The sequence below is a fragment of the Podarcis tiliguerta genome, assembly GCF_965153285.1.
Source record: "Podarcis tiliguerta genome assembly, chromosome: 17".
Taxonomy (NCBI): domain Eukaryota; kingdom Metazoa; phylum Chordata; class Lepidosauria; order Squamata; family Lacertidae; genus Podarcis; species Podarcis tiliguerta.
This window is the reverse complement of record NC_139550.1, coordinates 18,292,293-18,307,474: the sequence shown is the minus strand read 5'-3', so window position 1 is coordinate 18,307,474 and position 15,182 is coordinate 18,292,293.

Here is a 15,182-nt window from a genome sequence, read left to right as displayed (position 1 = left end):
GCTGCAGGCACATGCTGGGACGGGGCCAAGGTTAAGGCAGTTCAAAGTTGCCGGCAAACGATCAACCCAAGTCCCATCTCAGGCCGCAAGCAAGTGGTAGTCTGAGTAGCCAACAACAACAACAACAACAATTTATTATTTATATCCCGCCCATCTGGCTGGGTTGCCCCAGCCAGATTCTGGGCAGCTTCCAACAAAAGATTAAAAATACATTAAAACATCAGTCATTAAAAACTTCCCTAAACAGGGCTGCCTTCAGATGTCTTCTAAATGTCAGATAGTTATTTATTTCCTTGACATCTGATGGGAGGGCATTCCACAGGGCAGGCGCCACCACCCAGAAGGCCCTCTGCCTGGTTCCCTGTAACCCTGCTTCTCACAGTGAGGGAACCGCCAGAAGGCCCTCGGCACTGGACCTCAGTGTCCTAATGCACAAAGGAGCTGAATACTTGTTAGGTTTTATCCAGTGCTTTTTTTCCTGGGGGGTGCAGTGGGATGCATACCCCTAAACATTTTGTGAGTCTAAGTTTGGCCTCACTGAAGGGCAGTATTTCAATATGAGTAGGAAAATGAGAGTACCTCAAACAATTTTTTAGGAAAAAAAGTACAGTGATACCTCGGGTTAAGAATTTAATTTGTTCTGGAGGTCAGTTCTTAACCTGAAACTGTTCTTAACTTGAAGTACCACTTTGGCTAATGGGGCCTCCCGCCACCGCCACATGATTTCTGTTCTCATCCTGAAGCAAAGTTCTCAACCCAAGGTACTATTTCTGGGTTAGTCTGTAACCTGAAGCATCTGTAACCCGAGGTACCACTGTACTGTTTTTATCTATTTCATTAGCTGTTTTGAACCTGTTAGGTTACACCCACACCCACACACGCTTACCTGAGAAGAGCTGCCATGAAACTCAGTGGCATTTACTTCTGAGTAGACATGCTGATTATGACATTGTGAATATGCTATTACCAGGGCAGCCCTAATTGTCATGTAGTCAGTGTATTTTACAGTGAATGGCTAAAGAGCCTACTAAGAGTTGTCTAGTTCGTCCTAGTTTGAAAACCCAGGTTTGGTTGAACAATGCGTTTTTAAGCAGAAAAAATGATTACACCATTCATAGAATGAGAGAGCTGGAAGGGACCCAATGGTCATCTAGTCCACCCCCTGCAATGCAGGAATCTCAGCTAAAGCATCCATGACAGGTGGCCATCCAACCTCTGCTTAAAAACATCCAAGGAAGGAGAGTCCACAACCTCCTGAGTGAGGCTGCCAACTCAAGTTCTTCCTGATGTTTAGTCAGAATCTCCTTTCTTGTAACTTGATGCTCTTGGTTCGAGTCCTACCCTCCAGAGCAGGAGAAAACAAGTTGGCTACATCTTCCTTCTTCTTCTTTTCTTTCTTTTTCATTTCAGGAATGGGGGGAAAAACGGTTTGCTTAATCCTAGACAACAAGTCATTGGAATAAGGTTTTGCTTTTCTGAAATATGATTCAGGTGCCTTGCCTCATTTCAGGGTAAACGTTGCCATTAAACCAAACATATTCTTATATTGCAGCACTGAAAATTGCAAAGGCTCTTGAGAAAGACGTACGCAGAACACACAAATCTGCAGCGGTGCAACATATACACCATAATGATGTGCTGGTTGATGCTTGCACTGTGTTGGAAGCCAAAAAAAAAAAAGTATTCTTTTGCATTATTTGCTTTTTTTCATGATGTTCTTGATTCCAAAGCACCAGATTCCACCAGTCTGATGTCAATAAAAAGTCAAAGAGCACAGCTCGTTTTTAAATACCACAAACTTTTCTCCGTCCCGCCCAAAGGAATTTGAGAGGCTTTGCAAATAAATCATTTGCTCATTAAGCATTGCTCTGGCAAGTAGAGTCCTCTTGTGTGTTCTTTGGGTTCTCATGGATTGTGATGTATAATTGCTGTAGTCAGTTTATGCATTGATGACATCATTTCCCAATCTCTCTTTTCTATCTCTCTCTCTCTGATGTAAATTTAACTATCTCACAGACAGCACTATGCAAAGCTATCTCAAATAGAGATGGATGAGGTCCCCTCGGGGTTGATTTGGGTTGGGACAAAAGTGCAGAAGGAAACAAGGGTGGCGGTGGAAGTCCTACAATTAAAATCCAAGCTGGAAAATAACCTGGGCGTCTTTATGCTTGCATTATTTTTATTACAAGTTGCAGAGATTTGTATTTTGAAGCCAAAGAATGATGACGCTTGGTGACATCTCTAGCCATTCATGAGGCTTGGCTTGTCTTTTTTCACATGCATTGAAAAAAATGGTTGTTTTCTGAAAGGCAAGCTAAGAACATAGCAGAGGTATGACGGCAGGGACATATAAAAAAAAAAACATGAAATACTGGCATGGAGAACAGATCTGACTATGAGATGGATGATCAAAAGGGAATGCAGTTCATGGATTTAGAATAGGCAAGGACCAGGACAGCATTTATATTTCTTGGAAGCCCACTTTGAGAAGGGGCCAAAGTAAATAAGCTGAGATTTAATCTTTAACCACAAGTGTTACTTCCCCCAAACCTCTCTTGTGGGAAGGCAAACTGTGGGTCGATTCTAGTACAGGGACTATAAGTTTTTGACCTCAAGTATAGACCAACAGTTATTTAATAAGAGTTGAAGGGCTCCCAGGACAACCAGGTAACTGACAAAAGAAACAAAGGACACTTGTAGCTTTAATGGTTGCATAGGATACAAAAATTTGGCAGGTGTAACCAGACCAGAGCTGGAACATCTTTGGAGGACTTTTCAAGCTCAAACTGTTCTGGGGGCTGGGAGGAGAAGAACCGATACATTTTGGTGCCTGACACAATGGACAAGATGGTGCCCCCTTACATGTTCAGAATCTGACCAGACTTGAAGTTGGTTCTTTCTTCAGTACTGATGATGGGGCATCTTCCCCTCTACCTGAGGGCAACAGGCCAGTTCGTCAGAGGTTGAGAACTTGTGGGCAGGTAGAGAACTTTGTGGGCACGGTGGGATAAGCTGTCCTTCAGCAGCTGCCCCGCCCAATGCAGCCACTTCGCTCTTCAGAGATTACCCTGGAAGTCACAAAACTGCCCACGTGCCCTTTTTACCTCCCTGCTTATGTAACCCTTGCAGCAAATGGAAGCTTTCATGCTCCCTCTCAAATGCACATTTTCCAGCGTTCCCTGTGAAGTGGGATCATAGGCACTGGCGGAGGAAGAGGAGTGCGGGGGGAGCAGCGCGATCCCGGTAGGGTGCCATCATGGCTGCCCCCTGCCCTGCCCCTGGGACATGTGGCAGCCCCGCCCCCATCTGCTCTCCACCCCCCGGTGCCGAAGCATGAAGCTCCACCACTGATCATAGGAGCCAACTCCGAGGGGCTGAGGTTCCTTCGGAGGGGCGGAGGGACAATAATTATTTTTAGGTGGCTACCGCCCAAAAAGGTTAATGGGCATTCAAATGGTGTGTGTGCCATATGATTGCTTATGCAGGGTGGAGCTTACCTGGGTCTGATGGGAACTGATTGTTGGAGATGTGTGGAGAGACACAGGTTGCCCATCAATGCAGCAAGCAGTGGATTTCAGTACATTGCACCTGCTTGCTCCTTTGGTTATAAAAATGAACTGTAGTCCCCATTTTATTTGGGATTGGAACTGGCCAGAGTTGAATAAAACATGCCTGCCACTGCCACCGTGTGCAGTTTGAGCCTGAGACTTCAAAAGCCTATTCCTCAAGCTATGCAAGACCTGTAATTTCTATAAATGCATATTATGAGTTGTGTGCTTTAAAGAGCAATGAACTAACTATATAATTTGGCAACTTTCAAAGGCAGACCTAGGCCCTGTAATAATACTGGAATCGGTAACAGAAATGATATGTTTGGAGGGTGTAAAATGATTACTCCCTTAGGTGCCGTACTAAAATACTTATTTGGTCCATTTAGCAAGTACAAATAACAGCTGCTCGATACAAGATACGGTTTATGGAATGCAGCACAACTGAGTGAAAAGATAGGCCTTCAGGGCAGTTATGGAGAAGAAATTCTTTTGCATGCATTATCTGGTTCTGATCATCCTAAAACTAGATGTTATGTTGGGACCATTCCAATGTTCACTGAGTCCAGCCTTACTTGATGAAGCTGTAGCCAGGCCAAAATCGATTCCCCATTGCTTAAACAGCAAAGGCTAACTAGAAGGGCTTTCCCCTTCACTCCTCACTTCTATCCCGATGGCAAAATATAATAGGAACTGTCCTATTACAAGGCCATTAAAAGGGGGGGGGGAGGCTTTGAGAGCTCATTTGTTCCCATGGGATTTTTTCATATATAGCTGTGTGTGTGTGTGTGTGTATCGCCATGATGCAACCGATCAATGATGCAACTCGAGGTCAAAGAAAACTTTAACTTGTTAAGTTTGGATGTGCATCTGAAGTCCTGGGCATTTGTCCAAACCACGAATGAAAGGAGACAGTATGAGTTGTTGTTTTTTAAGCATACATGAAATCTACAACTTTTAATTTATAGTTCCTAAGAGAATTGTAGTAATATAGGCCATTCGAGTGTGTAAAATACATGCTGTCGGTGCACATTTAGTTTGTCCTTTGGATAGATACATTTTCTAAACACCGCAAAATGCTCTGTGATTACATATGCTTCCAAAATAACTCTCTCTAATGTCATTATATCTAAAATGAAGGGCTTTATAAGCAGTTTAGGGCATATATTATCTTTGTTCAACTCAGGGGGTGGGAGTGAGGGACTTCATCAACACAGAAGAAAAGACATGGGAGGGTTCGAAGAAATTTATTATTATTATTATTATTATTATTATTATTATTTTTACTACTACTACTACTACTTTATTTATACCCCGCCCATCTGGCTGGGTTTCCCAGCCACACTGAGCAGCTATACTACATATAAAAACATAGTAAAACGTCCAGCACTGATCACTACTCATAACTGGAGAGATGAGGAACTAATTTATTATTCTAGATCTCTCTGTATGTTGCACCTTCAACAAAAATTTCCCCGGTTTCTTACTTATAAAGAAACTATAAAACAATGAACAAATGATGCAGCTGCAAACCAAGATAAAGGCACCAGAAGTACAAAACCATATGCCCATTGCTGTGGTCTTCATTTGGAAAAGATCCAGCTCATTTTTGCTCATTAGACAAGAACTATCTGGAACTCAGGGTTCCTCAAGATGCTTTGTTTATTAAACAGCCATCCTAATTTGCTTCCACAAAGCTTCCACAGAGGTTAGGCTGTGCCCATTCATGACTGAGCATTTGTTCTGATTTTTTTGAGGGTAGGTTATACAATAGTGAGCATGCACCCTGAATTCATCCTGATTGGCCTAAGGGCCAGATACGGCGAAAAAGCCCCATCAGTGGAATGTCCTTCAAAGACTATTGCAGATACTGATATTGGACAGCATAAAGCAATTGGATGCATAAAAACTGACTCCTTTGGAAATAAAAATTGTCCAGACCAATAAATATGATTCAAAGCTTTACTAACGAGAACTTCTTCAAAACAGATACAAAAACAATCAATGATACATCCAGAAAGTTGTATAAAGCACATGCATATTCAAAGAGGCAGCTCCCTTCAAAATGAAGATTTGTAATTGAATATCTTAATCACATGATCTAAGGTTAAACACTCACGTGAAAGAGCAGAGAACATCAACAGTTAACTAACCTGCTTCAATGGAATTTTCCAATGCTAAACATTTCAGCAATATAAATACAGGCATTTTCCATTTCAGTGTGCAATTAAACAATTGTACTTCACAAGGATTTCCACTAGTGCAACTGGTCTGTCCCCATGGCTACCCACACTACCCTAATTGGTTTGGGGAGTTGGCATATCCCCTGTAGCAGTGCGCCAACCGAATGATCTGCTTAGCACTACATTTAATTTCTCCCAATGACTTGTTCATCCTGTCACTTTCCTAACTGCAAAAAGTCCATGTTTGTTACTTTAAGTGGGTTTGTTGTGACAGGGCAACAGACTGCTTTAATACACTTTAATTGTGCAAATCTAAATTCCCAATATGCACTGGAAACCCTCCTCCAAAATACTGACAATCTAGAAGTGGCCTCACTTAAGAATACAAAGAGAGTTTGCTAAAAAAAAAAAAGGTAATTCCTTCTCTTCCGCCATTTTGTTTGTTACCACTGCATTGGACATGTATGTTATATTCTGTTGGTGGCAATTTCTATAACATTATTGCAACACATACAAATTAATTCAGTGCTATATGACATGGAGACACATTTGGCTAGTGGTTCGGACAGCCTTCTGCATCCCTAAAGATTACCTCACATCTATGCTCTGGAGAGACAATAAGCATGCACAGCTTCTCCAGCACATTGTGTAATGGCTATGGCTATAAAAGGAAAAATGGAAACTTCTGAGATCAAGAGCTGAAAGACAAATGATGTGATGTATTTTAGCTTTCACCAAGTTTCTCTAGGGGTCATTACTTCCAGAACACGACTGCTGCATTGCTTAATTGATTTAAGTTCTGGTGTTTCAACCAAAGATGTGCCTACAGCACAGTGACCTGAAGTTAAGAAGGATTAACAGGCCCAGACTCCCACATCATGGCTTCAGGTAATGGGAATGTGAAGCTTCTGCTATCTTTGAAAATCTGGCCAAGTTCAGTTAAAGGTGTAGAAGTTCAGTTGACCAGAAATTTACAAAAGCCTGAGTCCTACATCACAATGTAGAAGGAAGTGAAGCTGAATGGCTGCTGTGAGACAGGGATTTGTTTATCACCAAGTGCCTATTATTTTCTGGCTGATGACTACAGCATGAAGTGAATGACTCTTACAATGTGAGACCGCAGACAGGATTTCATCCCTCCTCATGTCATGTCAGATGAAATCCTTTTGAATGAGTCTACTTGCACATTTTCCAGCCAGATATAAAACCTACTCCTGAGGAGTATGGGTTGAAAAGGGGGAAAGAAATGGCGAAACATAAATACAGTCATACCTCGAGTTAAATATGCTTCAGGTTGAGCGTTTTCAGGTTGCATTCCGCAGCGACCCGGAAGTAACAGAACGGGTTACTTCCGGGTATCGCCACTCACGTATGCACAGATGCTCAAAATGATGTCATGCACATGCGCAGAAGTGGCGAATTGTGACCCGCACATGTGCAGACACGCAGACACTGGTTGCATTCTGCTCAAGATGCGAACGGGGCTCCGGAACAGATCTCGTTTGCATCCAGAGGTGCCACTGTATTGCAAGACTTCATCGATGCAGAAATCAAATTATTTACAGCCCTGTTTGGATTGGGCCTTAGATTTGAGCTTCTGTCATCATGTAAAATGGAGTAAGGTTAATGCACCATTAATTTTATAAACATCTGTGTAGGAAATAAAGATACAACTTTGTCCTCTAAATCCCCACCCCAAACAGCTGAACATGTTCCTCCTTTATGTTTCATTTGAGAAAATACCCCCCAGGTTATAATGCAGAGGGTACACATACTATGCTATATAGATTTGATTTTATTGATGTTTTTCAAAAGCACATTTGAACTGTTCCAATTGATATCCCCCCATAGGCTGCACTGAGTGAATTTCATGGATTGATAACACCAGCTGGCCACCTGTAATTGTATATTGTTACCGACGACAATTGGAAATGACAGAATAGTCACCTGGCAGAGCAAAATTATAGCCACTTTAAATAGAGAAGAGCAAGTGGAGAGCGTCTGGTACAGACAACTCTCACCATTTCTCCAAGAACGTGTTAAAGCATCATCTAATGGAACATGAACTACAGAAAGCGGCTTTCCCTTAGATTCTGAAGCTAATGTTGTGGTCACGAGATTTGTGGACCACAACCCATCATCCCCGACCATTTGATATGATGTCTACCAAGGCTGCTCCTCCACCACATTGTGTGGCCAATATCTCTTTGCCAAGGGCTCAAGAGGTAGGGGCACCAATACATCATCTTGCCAAGGGTACAAGGGAGCCTAGATATGGCTGTGGCTGCCTCTGCTCTAGAGGATAGCTTGCTTCCTGTAAAATTCAGGTGAATTTTCAAAAAAATTAGAAATCTGTTTATTATTAAATGTGGATGTTGGCTTCAGAAATTCAGGACTTAATTGATGATATTGTAAGGGGGTGTTTCCTGGTTGGTTCTCTAACCCATTCTTATTTGGTCAAAAGAGACTGTGAGCTCTTTGTCCATAGATGCTCCTCTTATTACCACTTTCAGTTTGGATCTGGTGGTAAAGAGGAGTACTGCTTTTTTCCATGTATAAGACTAGGTTTCCCCCCCTAAAAAATAATGTCCAGAATTTAGGGGTGTCTTATACACGGATAGATCTCCCCCCATTTTCTTAAATTGGAGTCCCCCCAAATAGGGGGCATCTTATACAAGGGGGCGCCTTATAGATGGGAAAATATGGTATATGTAGCAATATGTTAGATTATTTTTGCCCCAGGGGTCACTAACACAGTGGCCTCCAGATATTGCTAGACTGTTACTCCCATCATCTCTGACTGTAAGCTCTTCTGACTGGGGCTACTAGGAATTGAAATCCAACAGCATCTGACAGACACAACAGGCATCCCTCTGCTCGTAGGAAAACCATTCTTATCCAATGAAAAATTGCACCAGTGAAACAGGGAGGGAGGTGATTTTTGCTGTTAACCCCTTGCAACGCCATCTGCCCTTCATCTGATCCAATAGCTGCCTTTGATAAATCAGCCACACAAAGTCTATTTATAACAATAGTGGACGGATGGCATGGCTGGACAGAGACACTCACCTGGCATTCTGCTGGCTGCATTTTTGCTGCTTACCAGGAGGTAGAAGCTGGCATGGTGCAATGGCACAAGCGACAGGCAGAGAGAGAGAGAGAGAGAGAGAGAGAGAGAGTCCTGGATTGGCTCCACTCAATGTTTATCCCTCGCCATCACCTCACCTGTTTTCCTCTACCTCTACCTCTCAGCACAATCGACTGGAGGCCTACAGAGACCAGGTAGGAATGGGCTTGTGTCTGCCTCCTGGAATAGCATGTGGAGCCATTCCCAGCCATGCTCCTGATGGTGGTCTGGAAGAGATCCACTAGCTGAGAGAGCAGATCTATCATGAGATTTGCTCAAGGACCTAAGCTTGCCATGCTGCAGCTGAGGAACATGGGAAGCTGAGTCACATCATTGGACCATCTACACTGGCTGGCAGCACCTCTCCAGACTTTCAGACAGGGAAGTTTTCCCAGCCCTATGTAGAGTTGCTGCTTTTTTGAACTGCAGTACCTCCACAGGGCAAGGCTGCAGCTTCAACAGATGACTTCATCAGGAATAAGCACCAGAGCTTGGCGCATCACAGGGCAGTCTGGGATATTTCTTTAGAAGTAGTTCTTACAGCATAAAGATATTCCCAGATGAGGTGTGATCGTTCGTTTCTGCTGGATGGTGTGAACAGATCCACGGGCTTGATAAACAAAGCATGAAAGATGGGTACACATGATAGCTCTCTCACCCTCTTTTGCTAAATAAAAAGAACACAAAAACCGCAATGAAGGAAAGAAAGTAGGTAACGATGTTTTCACCAAAACTAATATAGCAGCTTTGATGACCTTAAATATCTGGAATGAGATCTTATCTCCAACACGGAACACGTTCCTGTGCCAAACTCTCCTTTAAGCTGAAAATGCTTTCATTAACTTAACCGAGATGACTCAGAGAGTTAAGTAGTATCTGGTATGACTCAGGATAGACTCCAGCCATAAAATTTTATCTGACCCAGCAAATGCCATTCCTGAATTCAATAGGCGTCGGCCAATTTCAGCAAGCTGAAAAGCCTGTCACCCTCCGGTGGAGGAGCTTGTATGAAAGTTAAGTCCCTGGGTGTAAGAATTCTTTCTGCTGTTGCTTGAGATTTCCCAGACAAAAAACTGAAGACTTAGACTACAGTCCTAAAACCAGCATAAGCTTCACTGAAATCCATAGGACTTACTTCTGAGTAGACATGGTTAGGATTGTGCTGTAAGCCTGTGAGACATAAGGCACCTCCAGATGGCTTGTTTATGGAACATTCATCCTGATTTGCTTGCACAAAGTTTATCCAGAGGTTAGACCATGTCCTATATTTATATATCCTCCAATATTTCTCCAAGGAAAATAGGGAAATAGGGACGTCCTATTCCACCACCATCATCATTTTCTTATTTATATCCCACCCATCTGACTGGATTGCCCCAGCCACTCTGGGCGGCTTCCAACATATAGAAAAACATAATGAAACATTAAACATCAAAAAGTTCCCTATATAGAGCTACCTTCAGATGTCTTCTAAAGGTTGTATAGCTACTTATCTCCTTGGCTTGTGGGTTGCATAACTCCACACCCTCTAACATTTCTCCGATGATAATGTTGGACATCCTAAGGAAAAGCAGGGCATTCTGGGATCAAATCCGAAAACAGGAGGGCTTCTGTAAATCTGGAACTGTCCCTGGAAATTAGGAACACTTGGAGGGTCTGTATATATTCTACACCTCCAAGTGTCCCTATTTTCCAATGACAGTTCCAGATTTACAGAAGCTGTCCCTGTTTTGGATTTGACCCTGGAATGTCCCACTTTTCCTTAGGACATGCTTATTTTCATCTGAGAAATATTGGAGGGCATGGAATAGCATGTCTCTATTTTCAGTGGAGAAATGTTGGACGGTATGTTATTCTGATTTGCTTGCAAAGTGTTTATAAATATTCCTGCTTATCATTTGTCCATCTCACACTTTTCTGCCCATTTTCCCCTCACTTTCCTAGCTGCAAAAAGTCTGTTTGTTTGCTTGTTTGTTTTAAGTAGATTTGTGGCACTGAGGCGACTGAGAATTTTTTTTCCCACTTCTTGCACAAGCCTACTTTTCTGTTGTGAAGCTGAATCCCTCCTGCAAAATACGGACAGCCTGGAGATGACCATTACTGTATGAACAGCACATACTATCACTCCCATGTCTTGCTGTTGCAAAGAGCAGCTTGGCTTCCCTTCAAGGCTTTTAGAAGCTTGTTTCACATGGAGCCATTTTCCTTGATATGCCCTTAAATCTGTATAGTGGCTTCATATCCACATCATGAAAAGATAGATATGGTTGATCACACAGCCTTCTGGACTAAGCTCCTTTCCAGATACATATTTCCTAATCCTCCCAGATGTCACCAGCATAACACGATTCCTATTAAAAACACCATCTCACCCAAGCACTTGGCCTTCTGGCTTACTGAGCACCAGTGAAGCATTTCCATCCCAATTTCACAGTTGTGCCACTATCATTGCAATGCCACGAAGAGTCTCTTGCATCTCACATCCCTTTAGAGGATTTGGAGAAGAAGCGAGAAAAGGAAAAACTGCAAGTCGCACACGACTGCAAGTCGCACACGCTTGCTTCCTCACTTCTCGACAACTCAAACTGGCATCAGACATCTTGACTCCAGGTCAGGATGGGCTGGTTATTGTTTATTCACGAGGAAGGCCACTCCTATTTGATCCAGAAGGTAATACGTGCCATGAATGATGAGCTATCTAAGGGCTGCTTCAGAGATGCATATTTATCACCTGAAGATTTCGGCATCAAGTAGTGACTTGTGTGGGTGAATGAGTCATCGGGGAGATCAAACACCACAGACAGAATTTCATAGTGCCTCACCTAAAGCACTGGGCTTTCCATTGGTTCATACATTCTGCTGAAAATCATCATGTTGAGAATTCAGCTGCTAGGAAATGAGTTGTGTGCATGGACCTGTGACATAGGAGACAACTCCTAAGAGCCAGGGTCCCTCTGGGCCCCCCGATAACATATTTGAAGGGGCTGGGGCCCCAAAAGTTGGTGGGTATTGCCATTGAAAAGAGGGGGTGCGCCACATCTTGTGATTGATTATGTGGGTTGGGGCTTACCTTTCCCCAATATTTTATTCAAGTTGGTGCCCCTGACATGTGAAGTTACCTTACCTTGGCATGGAGGGATAAAAACAAGAAACTCTGGTAACCAAGGTAGATCCAAAAGTGTAGAAAGAGTAGCACTGTGGGACTCGCAAGTCTTTCAGAACATGTGGGGAGAAAGAAACTCCCAGTTTCTTTATGTTTCTCAATACGCATTGATTGCCCTGTGCAGTAAGACTATGGTAATGAAATATACTGGGCAGTTATTAGGGGCAGGCTTTCTAGATGAATCTATATTTTTGTTTGGTAGGCAGTTGCTTCCTGATATTTGTTCTCTAGGTGGCAGGGTGTTTGTTCTCTAAGTGTTTTAAACATCAAATCTGTGATGGAAGCCCTCAGCACAAACTGATAGAAATCAGTTCAAGAAAATTAATTGCTTAGATATGAAATGTGAGGTTGGCACCTCTGTGTATTAACGCTTCCTGAATTTCAAGTGTGATGTTTTATTATGCTTTTACATGTGTTGGAAGCCATCCAGAGTAGCTGGGCCAACTAGCAATGATTGCATTTTTTCCAGCTGGAACTCGGTGGAACTCAGGTGGGTGCTATTGCCATATGAGCACTGCATCCCATAGTCAAATTTGACTGGACTTAATTGTCCCAGGGTCCTTTACCTGTGCCTTTATAAGAGAACAAGGGAGGTGTTCATGGTGAGTTCCGGCACCTCTTTTTGTAGAAGAAAATAGCACTGAATATTATTGTTATTATTAATCATTATCATCATCATCATCATCATTTCCTTGCTGGGCACTTTCCACTAGTGAAATATGGCTGCTTAACTAAGGCTTCTTAGGAACCCAAGGAATTGACCCACTAATGGCTTTTGACTCACCAATTGAAGACCAGTGACCTATATTGACTGGCAATGGCTCTGCAGAATTTCAGACAGCGGTCTCTCTCCCAGTCCTGCCAGGAGATGCTGGGAACTGAATTTGGGGGCTCCTGCATGCAAGGTTGGGGAGCTGCTCAATTGAACATCTTTTTTTCCCCTCTTTTAAGAACGATTAGGTCTGAGCCAAAAGTTTTAATAAGTGTCAACAAGTATAATTTGGAGCCACACAAAGCAAGTCTATTTGATTTCATCAGTGGGAAAAGGAAGAGTTGAAGAGCAGAGGCTGCCTCCAGAAAGGAGCCAGTCCCCCCTCCCTATCAATATCCATTTCAGCATGATGTAATGCTAGGTTAAATATCAACTCAGCTATCCTCTGAGAAAATCTTTGACCCCAAACTAGTAGGAATTTCTCTGAAACAGACAAAAGAAAAAGGGGAAATAAAATCTTCCATGGAGCCGTGTATCTGCTGCTGTTAGGTCAAGACACAATTCTAACACCCGCTGTTTATACTCCCCTTCATCTCTTGCCTCTAAGGATCTTCCAGAAATCACTTTATAATGGGCACCCAAAGCTCAGCTGGAGAAAAGAAAGTGAAGGAATATATAATGTGGGAGTTTGAGCTTCATGGGGGAGGCTGGAGGAGTGATCAAATATGACCTGGCCAGCTGTTAAACTCAGAATCACGACCAGCTCTACCATTAGACAGTGTGAGCCAATGGGCAGCAGGTGCATTAATGTCAGCTGCCATGACCACCAACTGGGATGGCTTTAAGGGGGGATCCCACAAACTCATGGAGGGCAAGGCTCTCCGTGGCTGCTAAACCTGATGGATATGTTCTATCATCATCAATCTTTATTACGGTCCAGAGATCCAACAAATCATTGCAAAGCAATACACAATTCATACAGCCTACCTCCAGGTTAAACAAGCATTTTGTTCAGAATATAGGGATTATATTAGTTCTATCCCCATTGTCAGAGACAGCATGCTTCTAGATACAAGTTGTGAGGAAATGCAAGAAGAGAAAGTGCTCTTGTGCTTAGGTCCTGCTTGGGGTGTTGCGCCCCCCCCCCCGGCATCTGGTTGGCTACTGTGAGAATGGGATGCTGGACCAGATGGGCCACTGATTCAGGCAGCTCACCTTCTGTTCTTAGAAATGTTTAATGGCATCGGCAATTTCAAGGATAGTTATAAATGCTGTGAAAAGAGCAAATTTCTGCTAAGACTAAACCGAGAGAGACAGTATGGTAATTCAAAACGCATCCATCCATTTCTGTCTAGCTGCCACTTCACGATATCAGGGAGGGTTTTAGTGTTAGTCCTTTGTCCAAACTTACCTTCCTTATCTTGTCCTTTTTTGGGGCAATGCCTGTTTCTTCCTTCTTTGGAAAGTCTGCCCGTGAGATGTGTGAGTAAACAGGAGCTATCATGCTCCTCTGGTCGTATTATCACATGCTCTGAGATATCCCATGCATCATCAAAGTTTTGCTAAACAATAGATAGCTGACTGATTCCAGTGGGAATTTTCCACAAAGGCGAGATTCTGAATTATCTCAAGCCAGGGTGCGGCATCATTTTCAGCCGGGTGTGAGCATTCCCTTGTGGGAAATCTTCCAAAGGCCGCATGCCAATGATGGGCAGGACTATGGGCAAAAGCAGGCAAAACAATAGAGGTGATTCTTTCCTTTATTTAGTAGTCCAAATTCCTGCCATGCAGATGCAGAGGTTTCTGCACACACAAACACCACCCCCTGTCTCTCCACCCAGGTAAGCAAACCAAAAGGCAATGTCACGGTTCAAGGACCAAATCCAGCCAGGCAAAAATGGTCAACAAGGTTGTGGAGCAGAGCCAGGGATAAGTGGGGTTTGTAGAAAGAGGCATGTCTTGGGAAGGAGTCCCAAGAGACAGATATACAGATCTGTTGGGCTGCAAGAAGATCAAACCTATCCATTCTGAAGGAAATCAGTCCTGAGTGCTCACTGGAAGGACAGATCCTGAAGCTGAGGCTCCAATACTTTGGCCACCTCATGAGAAGAGAAGACTCCCTGGGAAAGACCCTGATGTTGGGAAAGATGGAGAGCACAAGGAGAAGGGGACAACAGAGGATGAGATGGTTGGACAGTGTTCTCAAAGCTACCAACCTGAGTTTTACCAAACTGCGGGAAGCAGTGGAAGACAGGAGTGCCTGGAGTGCTCCGGTCCATGGGGTCACGAAGAGTCGGACATGACTAAACGACTAAGCAACAACAACAACCCCTAGCTTTGGGTGCTCTTCCCTCATACAATTACAGATTGTGTGGTGAAGAGAATGGGGTCACACCAACCCTGTATGACTTTGAATTATGTGTTCTAAATATTGCAAGGTGTCTACATG